General features: G+C 38.3%; 1 protein-coding gene across 16 annotated transcripts in view; it reads right to left on the bottom strand.

Moving 5' to 3' along the window:
- CAST (calpastatin) overlaps positions 1-12,285 on the bottom strand; it is a 107,157-nt gene that overhangs the window by 74,686 nt on the left and 20,186 nt on the right. The window lies entirely within an intron of this gene.

The raw sequence follows: 12,285 nt of genomic DNA, 5'->3' as shown, positions 1-12,285 counted from the left end.
AATGAATATTTATTGAGTACTTACCATGTGCCAGGCAATTATTCTATTAGAATAATAGAATTATAGATAAAAATAGAGTAATAATACTTCAGTAAGAGTATCTATTTAGAGCATTACTGTAAGTGCTCTAAGTGTTTTAAGTACCATGTGTCATAACCTACTTAATTTTCACAGGAAACGGTATAATGCTGGTCCTATTTTTATCCTGATTTTGTGGGTAAGGAGACTGAGGAATGGGATGAACACATAACTCAGCGATGGTCACAGCTAGTCAGAAATAGGACGTCTGCTTCAGACCCTGTTCTCTTACCTATCTGTACTGCCTCCCACAATAGAAGTCTGTTATAGACAGCTACAGGATGAAATATCATGCAGTTATTAAAAATCATGTTTAGAAGAACATTTCATTAAATGAAAACGTTATTCATATTTTATATAAAGAAAAGTCAGCTTATAAAATAGTATGTACAGTATGATCACTGAAGTTCATATGAGGTTATTTTCTGATGGTGCAGTTAAGAGCAATTTTTTAAAATATTCTTCTTTGTGCTTTTTTGTATTTTCTTACAAAACTATACTATTTTAACTGAAAAAGAACATTAAATGGAGGGGAGAACAAAAGGAAAGGTAAAATACACAGCTTCTTTCTCAACAAGGCCTTGATATATCTCTTACGAATATCCGTATTTCAAAGAGGCAAGCTTATAAACTATCCAGTTTTATAATGTCAAATCGATTATCCTCCAACATCTATAAAATGTGAATAATGTACTATAAGCATTGAATATAGGAAGGGCAATAATGCTGATACATAATATATTAAAAAGTTGTATGTTCTATATGGTAAAATTTTAAAACATACAATTGAGGGGAGCTGGGTGGCTCAGTGGTTAAACATGCAACTCTGATTTTGCTCAGGTCACGGTCTCATGGTTGGTGAGTTCAAGCCTCCACATCAGGCTCTGTGCTGGCAGCATGAAGCCTGCTTGGGATTCTCTCTCCCTCTCCTCTCTGCCTTCCCCTGCTCTCTCCTCCCTCTCTCTCAAATAAAATAAGTAATACATACATACATAATTGAAAGCAATGTGGTTTAATTTGTTAACATTTAGCAAGAGTCATACTGCTTACTTTTTTTTTTTTTTAATGCCTGTCACAGACTCTTGAGCTGAAGCCGCTTCTTCCTGCAGGTTAAATATTACCTTAGGAAGCAGAAAAGTCAAAACCTAGCTTGTTGTCCTCAAAGTATCATGTTTCTGAATCCACTGGCTGACCACACTCAAGCACTTCAGGAAAGTCACTGAGGCAACAGGGTGGACTTGTGTTCATGAAATGGTATCTGAGGGCCCTCACAGGCATTTGCAGGAGTCCCAGGCTCCCAGGCATGGCCTGCGGACTAAATAGTCTCTCCCAAGCACACATGCAGTACCATCGGCCAAGGGAAGAAAAGAATCTTAGATAAACATGACAGAAATAAAGAGGCTGCTAAAGAGCTAGTGTTGTGAGTGTGGTATGGGAGATGGTTGAAAAGAGGGGATGGCCTCAATTTTTATCCAGGTTGCAAGTCTCTTCAAAATATAAAGTGTATTAACAAATAGCTTCTGATGGCCATAGTGTATTCATGGATTCAGTGTAAGGTACCAGACCTAAGAAATAAAGACAAGAATACAGCAATGGGGTATTGGTTTTAATCCCATTACTCATTTCAACCTCCTCACTTCCCAGTGAGAGACTGAAGCCCAGAAAGATCAGGCCACTGTCCTGTGGGGCCATAGCTGCCCCCGCACGTCCAGCCTATTAGGCCTTTGGTCTCAACTATAATCAAGGAAGGTCATGTTCTAATCCTGCCCTAACACAGCTCCTACCCTAAGTCAAAGCCCCCATCCATTGCATGCCAGACCCTGCCTCATCTGTAAATGAATTCCACTTTGATGCGTCAGTGAGAATTTGCCCAAGAGAATTAAAAAAAAACTTGGTTTTTGGCTGAGTTATAAACTATTAAGTTAAAAAAAAATAACTATTTAAACTTGATATATTTGCTGATTTTGTGTTTCCCTTCATATGAACTCAAGATTTACTTTTTATTTTCATTTCTTAAATTCAATAACTTTAACTCAAATGAGGATCTCTTGGTTTTCCTGTGGGTAGGACCTGTCACTCCAAAGCTTGCCTTACCTTCTGACCCTATATAACCTAATCTACAAAGGACTAAATCTAATATTTATTAAGCCCTTATATTAGTTTCTTAAAACACAATACAAAAGCTTAGAAATGTACACATAAACCAGATCAGACTCCTCATTCTCAGGTTAGTAACCAACATTTAATTACAGATGTTTTGGGCTGTATATAAGTCTTGGCAGTCTTTGTTCAATTGTGTCTGACTTCATGCATCCCTTCATTCATTCACTCATTGGACAGGCATTTACTGAACCCTGGCTATGAACCTGGTCCTATTCTAAGCAGTGGGGATGTAATGACCAATTAAGCAGAAAAAAAACTCCTGCTCTCATAGTGCTTACATTCCAGTAGGAGCAATCAGACTCTAAATAAGTCAACAAAAAACAAAATGATTTCAGTGAGTGATGCCTCTGTAAACACAGTAAAATAGGGTAACGTAACAGCAAATGACTGGCTGAGAATTGTTCCAGATGGGATACACAAAGAAATGACATTTGATTGAGGTCTGACTACAAATAACCCAATCATGGAAATAAGGGATGTGGGAGAGGAGGCATTCTAGGTAGACAGAGTAGCATGTGCAAAGGCCCTAAGATAGGAATGGGCTTGGCAAGTTGGAGAAACTGAAAGAAGTTAGAGCAAATGAAGAATGGCAGGCACAGGCATATTTGGTATGAGATGAAATAGGATGTTGGATGAAGATACTTAAACTGAAGTGATAGAGATTTAGGATGACCCTAGAGTCAGTTATGTTTGAGATCATCGGTTTCTTCCAGCTTCAGCCTGCTTCCTGATCTTCTCTGGTAACCATCTAGCCCTCCTGAGTCCTCCCTTATCTCCAGCTGAAAAGTTCTCAAAGTCCTCTGGCTTCACCTCACCTTGTGCTTAGTTTTGCAGGTATCTTCTTTACCCTCACTTTCTCATTACCTTACCATCAGCACTGGTCCTTAGAAATCACACTCTGGCCTGAACACCTCTCCCACCTGGTTAGGTCTGCATATTCACTAACTGGTGATAGGGCAGGATCTACCCTCAGACAGAACAGAATCCATCCACTCACGCAAAGCAGAAACTCTCTAAACAAGCTCACTTGGCTATGACTCTGCATTTGTCCTAACATACAGAAATGCTCTAGTCTTTAAAAGATTAAGACATTAAATGAGGATGCCAATACTACAGTAATTCAGATTTTGAGTTAATTTTTTTTTCATTTCTATAAACCCATAGACTAAAAGCCATCAGGCAGATTTCTCCTTGCCAACCAATCACCCCCTTTGTAATAATTATGAGCACTTCTTTGTTTAACTTAAGTTTTATAGAAAGGAAACTGGCAGGAAGAGACTGCCCCTCATCCCTAACGTCAGGTCACAGGCCTGGCTGAGTCACTGGCCCCTTGCAGTCGAGCATGCCAGGCCCTCAGTCCTAATGATCAACAGGGACAGAAGTACGATACTCCATGCCTTATTTTCCTCCACTAGACTCAAACTCCAGGACACCAAGTCTGGGGAATTTACAGAGAAAAGTGTGTGATCTCTCCTGCAGTCATGAACGCAGTCATGAGGCCCTGTTTCCATGGACTATGAATCCACACCGACTTTAAGCAGCCTCTCCTACCTCCAAAAGTCTGCCAGCCAGCCATGAGACCCATAAAAGAGGCATCCCATGCTTGAGCAGAGAAGTTCAGTGAAGAATACACAGATGAGAGCAATTCTATCTGCAGCTGCAGAAAGGTATGAAAAGAATGAATTACATACCTTTTCTTTTGTACGTCTGTGGTAATTCCCAATAAAAAAATTTATTGAATGAATCAGAACTCAAGTCTTAAAAACTGTTTTCAAAGTAACAATGAAGTTCTAAGAGCCAAGCAAAGAGCTGTTATGTTGCAATCTCCTAAAATCTCAGGAAAGGCCCTGAGTGAAGCCTCATGTTGCCCTGAGACTTTAGTGACCACAAAGAAAGGTGCCACGTTCCCTAGAATAAAGGCTCTATCTTTTGATATGTATGGCAAGAATCCTGGCTCCACCAAATGCCCGTTGAGACTGTGGACAAATTCGTGAACATTTCTAAGCACTATTTTTCTCATCTGAAAAAAAGAATAACCATACCCATGTCTAAGATGGAGATTGTGAGAATCAAAGGAGATGAAGAATGGTCTGAGGAGTGGCCCACAGGTTGCAAATCCCTGCTCTAGAGAGACTCAAAGTTCTTGATCAAGTCGCAGTGGAATAGGCTGATCTCCTCAAGGCAATACCACTGGACCTGGTTTTAACTCAGTGGCTGCTGCGAATTTTCTGTCAGCTTTTATTACTTATACAATCAGAAAAAAAACATTTTTTTTCATTGGTTAAAAAGTGGTTTTTTCTTAGGTCTAGCCATGATTCTAATAATGGACACGATTAAGTTATTTGGAAACACTTTGATCCTTTTCAGGTTTGCTTTTAAGCTTTTTAGGTTGGACAAAAGCAGCCTTCCAAGTAGGACTAATTTTTCTTTTTTTCCAAACAGAGATGACACCCTTCTGAGAGCTCTACCCAGTGACTCTGACTGGTGGGAACACATTGTATTCCCAGGCCTGGGTGAGCTCTGGGGATTACATGCAAGTATAAATGTGATGCATCTAGCCCCCAGGCAGGCATACCAAGATTACTCAGTAAATGCTGGCTAAGAGGAGCCCAGGACTACTTAACAGGGCTAATGCTAAAAAGCCTCCTTCTTAAAAACAAAACAAACAAAAACAAAACAAACACACCTTTCCAGTAAATGAAGGAATTTCAGTTTGTAAGTTGGGCCACATCCCTTTCAAGTATAAGTTTGTCTCCCTTTTATATTTATGAAATTTGTACATAAGGAAATTTAGATTAAAAAAACGTAAGGAAATTTAGATTCCAAGGTGAGGAGTGTTCCTACTTTGAACAACTAAAAAACTGCCAGAGAATTAAATGAAACAGTGGTCCTCAGACTCTGGACACCAGGCAGCATGATGTTCCCTGTATGGGAAACAAGAGAGGTGAGCCCTAGGGCTGTTCCAGCTTTCTGTCTGGAGAGTTCCCAGGCTGCCTGAACGTGGAACGTGGAATGTGGAACGTGGAAAAGGAACCTAGGCAGAAACCATCAGTCTCTATGGGTTCAGGAGATAGAACTGGGAGCTCCACAGACCAAGGGGGCTCAAGAGGTTCACAGGGAGAGCACCAGAAAGAGAGCTGCAAGAGAGAGCCCCAGAGATCTGCATGCACGTGCATGCCATGTGGAAACCTGAAGTCTGGGTAAAGAACACACAGAAGGAGCAGAGGTATAATCCCTAGGGCTCGCACAGACCAGGAATAGAGTATGTCCCCAGCAGTCAGAATCATTGGCAGAGTCTGCAGAAGGATAAATTAGTCCTCTTCTAAAGGCTGCTCTGGGCCAGCCAAACAGCTTAAAAGCAAACCTTAAGTTATTTCCAGGTAACTGAACTGTGTCCCAGAACACAGCTCAACAAACAAGCACCCAACAGGATGAAATTCACATCTATTTGGCATCTGATAAAAAATTACACGGCATGCATAGAAGCAGAAAAATACAACTTTATTTTCCATGGGTAGGAAAATATAATGTTCAAAAAGCATAGTATCTTGATTGCAGTGCTGGCTACCCAAATCCATACATGTAATAAAGTGGTATAGAACTTACATACACATGTTCCAATGTCAATTTCCTATTTTTGATATTATACTATAATTACGTAAGATGTAACCAGTGGGAAAACTGTATGAAGGGTACAGGGGACCTCTCATACTATCTTCACAACTTCCTGAGAATCTATTTCAAAATAAAAAGCTTTTTAAAAGTAAGTTAAGGAGAGACATGAAAAGTATTTTCTTAAAAGCCACCCAAATCAAACTTCTAAAGATATAAAATACAATGTCTGAAATGAAAAATATACCGGGATTAAGAACTGATGAGATATCACAAAAGAAACAACTAGTGAACATGGACACATAGCAATAGAAACTACCCAAAACGAAACAGTGAGTAAAGACTAGAGGCTAGGGAAGAGAGGATCAGTGAGCTGTGGGACAACTTCAAGCAGCTAATATGTGTATAACAGCCTCCAAAGAAGAGAAGAGAGATGGAGACAAACCAAAATATATGAAGAGATAATGACCAAATCATTTACAAATGTGATGAACCCACCAATCCATGAAGCTTAACAAATCCAAGTAAGAATGATGAATAAATAGGGTATGAACAAAGGGGCAAGTTGGTTTTTAGATGCCCATCCCTCAAACACTTCCAGTGATGACAAAATCTACATGTGGGGCAAGAGTTCTGTCCCAGCTGACATGATGTCTTTCTCTTCCAGGGAGCTGGTTAGAGTTCCTGCAGCCACAAAACCAGTGATTCTCTTCTCCATCCAAAGAGCAAGAAAATGGAGATAGCCTACCTTTCTACCAAACTAATAGCAAATATTCTTTGGGGAGCCCTTGAGAGTACAGCCTTTAAGAGTCAGACATTATAGGTCACAAAATTTTTGAGCACACAGATATACAAGAACTTTTGCATTAAACGAGTATTGAAATCCTCAAAGGTTCAATGTGGCTGCTGGCATGCTCAAATAATTTCTCAAGATATTTGTGAAACTCTTTGTTGAACTTTTTTCAGAAACTGCAACACATTATTTGATTATCCTTGGATGCAAAACAAATTTATGCTCTCAAAGGAGATTTAAGTTTTTGAACCTACCAAAAACTAATCAGATTCATATATGGTAAATATGAGAAAGCTACTGAACTGGATTAACAAATGATTTTAGTGAAAAAAAAATATTGATGGAAAGATGAAATGCTTTTGTGTTCTGAATGTAAAAGTAGAATTAATATCAATATTATTTGAACAATGGAAAGTAGCTTAACTATATAAATTTTCAGGTTACCACTGGATTTCATTTTATTGATAGGAAGTCACCATTTTCTTTCCTTTTCCATACCTCTTACATACAGATGCTTCTTTTTTTAAATAATTTTTTTAATGTTCATTTATTTTTAAGAGAGAGAGAGAGAGAGACAGACCATGAGCAGGGGAGGGGCAGAGAGAGAGGGAGGCACGAATCTGAAGCAGGCTTCAGGCTCCTAGCTGTCAGCACAGAGCCCAATGCGGGGCTCAAACTCATGATACGTGAGATCATGACCTGAGCTGAAGTCAGATACGTAACCAACTGAGCCACCCAGGTGCCCCCAGATGCTTCTTAAAAATAGTATAAGAAGGGAGGTGGGTGGGGGCATGGGTGACATAGATAAAGGGATTAAGAGTACACTTATTGTGACGATCAATGAATAATGTATAAAATTATTGAATCATATTGTACACCTGAAACATAAGACACTGTACATTAATTATACTTCAATAAAAAAATAAGTACAGAAAATCTATGGTCAGAGATTAATTTATAGTTTTTCTTAGCATTTTTCAATCAGTGCATTTTTAGATCAATGGTTTCTTAAGACTTTATGAAATGTAGTAGTTTTCAGGATAAAAACTCTCATTAAAATATATGTTTTGACATATTTGTTAACAAATCAGTTCCATTACTTAATAGTTACCCTATAAAATGACAAGAAATATTGTGTTTCCACATGAAAACACATGCTTTTTTTTTTAACGTTTATTTCTGAGACAGAGAGAGGCAGAGCATGAGTGGGGGAGGGGCAGAGAGAGAGGGGGGACACAGAATCCAAAGCAGGCTCCAGGCTCTGAGCTGTCAGCACAGAGCTGGACGTGGGGTTCGAACTCATAGACCGTGAGATCGTGACCTGAGCCGAAGTCGGACACTCAACCGACTGAGCCACCCAGGCGCCCCAAAAACACATGCTTTATCAGAAAATAGTATCTAGAAAATAATTGTCTTTCAAAAGGGTAGGCCTATCCCCCAACAGTACCAATTATAAAGCTTGACTCTTATCTACAAATGATCCTTTATACCATGATTGTAAATAGTCTACAAATAAATACAAGTTGCCTTTATTACCAAAAGAAGTATAAATGTATGCTACCACAAATGCAATGTAATACATAGGATATATTAGGCCCTGGGAAACAGTGATAAATAAGTCATAATGAATAAATCTTACCATTAACTCATTGCATAGAAATTCACTTACTGAGGGAAATGCCTCATGCACAATGGTCTTAATAACACAGACTATGGTAGCTGCACTTCATTGAGTGTGTTTATTTTCTAACCACTCAGTACCTACTCATCATCACCAAGCCAACTCAAGTCTTTCTAGTCCTGGGTGGCTGTCTTGCTAAGCAGCCCCAATGCTAGCCTTTTCCTGACTCTATCTGCTGTGACCCAGCTTTCCTCCATGTTGCATTTCTGACCCCATGGAGAGAGAATGCACTTTCTTCATTTCAGATTCAAGGAAATAGGAATGATTTAATCTTCCTTTTTTAATTTATTTTTTTAGTAAAGTATAGTTGACACACGTTACATTAGTTTCACGTGTGCAACATAGTGATTCAACAACTCCAAGTGTTATGTTGTGCTCATCACAAGTGCAACTACCATCTGTCATACACGCTATTACAATATCATTGGCTATATTCCCTATGCTGTGCCTTTTATTCCTGTGGAATGACTTAATCTTACTTTATAAACTTCTTGAATGAAAAGAGGGTACAACACAAGGAGGAAAGAAGGAAAGATTTACAAAAATTGACAGCAGTAGTAAGAAAGTCTATGGTGTTAGCCTTAGATAGAATTCTTCTTCTTTTTATTTTTTTAAAACTTTTTATTAAGTTTTGAGAGACAAAGCGTGTACGGGGGAGGGACAAAGAGAAAGGGAGACACAGAATCTGAAGCAGGCTCCAGGCTCCGAGCTGTCAGCTCAGAGCCCGATGTGGGGCTCCAGCTCACAAACAGTGAGATCATGACCTGAGCCAAAGTTGGGTGCTTAAATGACTGAGCCATCCAGGTACCCCAAATAGACAGAATTCTTAAAATAGGTAATTTTATGAATATTATCAAGATAGTAGTTAAAAGCCCTGACTCTGTAAACTGAGTCAATTCTGGACTTCACTACCAAATACCTATATAACCTTGGACAAGTTATTTAATCAAGCTTTCCCTCAATTTCCTCACCAGGAGAATGAGATTATTATAAGAGGGGTGCATGTATGTGGGTGTGTACAATGCCTATATTTGTGTTAGCTATTATTATCAAATGCTCTCTAGTTCTCAACTACCCTTACCAATCTTCTCTTGTCAAAATACTTCTCACTAAGGTGTTAATAATTGATATATTATCTCTCCTAGGAACACTCAGAATTTAAAAGAGGATCCAGGAGAAAGCAATGTTTAACTCAAAGGTTAAGTAAGTTGCTAATGGTGGAATTACAGACAACAAGCTAACTGGGAATTATTATTGGATGGTACCTCCTAAATATATCTACTCAACAAGATTGCCCCTTCAGGGCTGGGGATGGCGTGTACCTCTAAATGTCCTTAAATTGTATGTCACATTTTGGGAGTATGTTTTGTACACACATATGTATGTACTTTTCAGAGGAAAAGATCAGTTTTCATCAGATTCCATAGGGACTATAACTGAAAATAATTATGAATCCTTGCCCTCTAAGCTACCTAATTCTCTGTCCATATGTAAGAGACACACTTCTAGTCAAACATGCACATTTGCTTGTCCCTGTACATAAACACACACACACACACACAGGAGTAGCAGCTGCTGGATCTCTAAGGGGTTCTAAAGAAAAAAGGCTCACATCTAAAATACTTCTCTCTCTTTTTTTTTTTTTTTCAACGTTTATTTATTTTTGGGACAGAGAGAGACACAGCATGAACGGGGGAGGGGCAGAGAGAGAGGGAGACACAGAATCGGAAACAGGCTCCAGGCTCCGAGCCATCAGCCCAGAGCCTGACGCGGGGCTCGAACTCACGGACCGCGAGATCGTGACCTGGCTGAAGTCGGACGCTTAACCGACTGCGCCACCCAGGCGCCCCAAAAAATACTTCTCTCTTTAATGTGTAAGCAGACATATGCACAGATTTAGTTCCGATCACTGTTAAAAACACTTTCATTATTCTTTTATAACCTGATGATCTTTATTCTTTTCCTGCTGATTAAAAAAATACATTTAGAATAAAAAGTAGAAAAAAGAAATGTAAATTACTCAAATTCCTGTCAATCAAGACAGCTACTTTCAGTTATTTTTCTATTTTTGTGTAAATAAAAAAATATTCACAATGTTATAAATACAGCATATAAGTGAAATTGTAATTCCTTCATCTTTTTTTAACCTAACATAAACACTTTTCTCCACTAAATGTTCTTTGAAACATGGTGTTCAAGATACCTCAGTTACTACATCTGTGTGGTAACTTCACCAATTCGTTACTGCTGTATGTTTGTTTCTCTCCCAGTTTGTCATTATTATAAATACAGTGATGAAGATCCTTGTGCCATCATGTACACCTCTGATAATGCACTTGAAACAAATTCTCAGACTGAGAATTTCTAGATAAAAAAGGATGAATTGTTTTTCTTATTCAAGGCTCTCAGTTATTTTCCATTTTAAAACACCATTTATGTTTTTGTTAAAGGAAGAGTTTAATCATATAGATTTACAATTTCATAATTTTGAAGTTTTCAAATATTTGAAGAAAATTTATATAAGAAGTCAAAATCAAACCTCCTTCTTAAAATACACACACAGACACCCCTAACATATGCTAATTTAGAAAGACAAAATCAACAATGTATCATCATTGCTAAAGCTAGAAATATTTTATTCCATCACTTTTTGAACATTACCATAGCAAAGAATTTCCTCCTTTTAACCACTGGGTGTCCCCTGAACTATGTTTTTAGCATTCAGGCCGATACCACCACTGTATCTCTGCAAACTCTTGTCCCTATAGCTGGTCCTAAGAACCTTCATTATCTTCTAAATGCACTATTTTAAAATCCATTAGTCATTCAGCTTCCTATTTAGCTTTCATTATTCAGTGGAATAGATGCTTGGTTTCAGGTTTTCCAGAGTCTACCCATCTTTTAAGAAAGCACAAAAAAAGCCAGTCACAAAATTACATTCAATGAAGCAATGGTTAACCCAAGTACTAAGTGAAACCAAAATTGGAATGTGAATATAAAAGTACTTGAACTGTCAATTTCCTATAAAAGAAATGCTTTTTCTTCAAAGTTGTATCCGCAGATTTCAGAGTGCTATATCTCTGGAATGTACTTAAGTCCAAAAATTCTGCTCTTGAGCTCCAATTAGACTATGTAGGAATGGACTGACTTGATTTACAAAAGAAAAAATCCAGGGATGCTAACCTTAATGTAAATAACCAACCAAAAAGCCTGATGTCCTAATGATTAAGATAAACATATGTTTAGAATTCCCTCCTGAGTTCTTTCCAAATATTGTCTTTGTTACTTGATACTACTCAATTAACAAGTGAATCTATTTACCTATAAACAACTGGCAAACAATCCAAGAAATCTGTAACATGTGATGCATCTAGGCCACACTTAACTCTTTTTGTATAAGTGAACACTGATTTCAACTTTTTTTGCTTTACTGATGTTCATTACATAAATCCATGTACATTGAAGAGTCATCAGTGCAGAATCTCCACTTACTCAGCACCCTCCCAATCATAAAAGAGACAGCTCCAAAGAGCACCAACAATATCCCCATCTCCAATCCAGGGTCTTTCCACAGCCCCCATAATTCTGCAATTACCAGCCTAGACCCTTTTTCCAGTCTTCCCATTAATGACACTGCAACACCCAGGTCTCCCTACCTATTAATTGCTTTTTCTTTGACCTGTTCACTGATTTCTCCTTCCTACCACCCCCCCCCCCACACACACACAGGCATTTATCAACATCTGCTTTTGGTTTCTCTCCTCTTTCTCTGGACACTCTTTTCTTCAATGATTTCAAACAAGAATTTTGGCACTGAGGGTTAGAAAGGAAGATAAAATGGGAGCTTGAGCAATTTCAAAGGATATATTTTGAAACAGTTTATGATGAAGAAGACTGAACTAATATGTAATCTAAAGGAATCATTAAACAAAGAGGAAAAGAAAGAAGGAATAGCTCC

This window comes from Lynx canadensis, chromosome A1 (genome assembly GCF_007474595.2).
Source record: "Lynx canadensis isolate LIC74 chromosome A1, mLynCan4.pri.v2, whole genome shotgun sequence".
Lineage (NCBI taxonomy): Eukaryota > Metazoa > Chordata > Mammalia > Carnivora > Felidae > Lynx > Lynx canadensis.
Note: the sequence above shows the minus strand (reverse complement) of the source record. Positions and strands in the feature narration are given on the sequence as shown.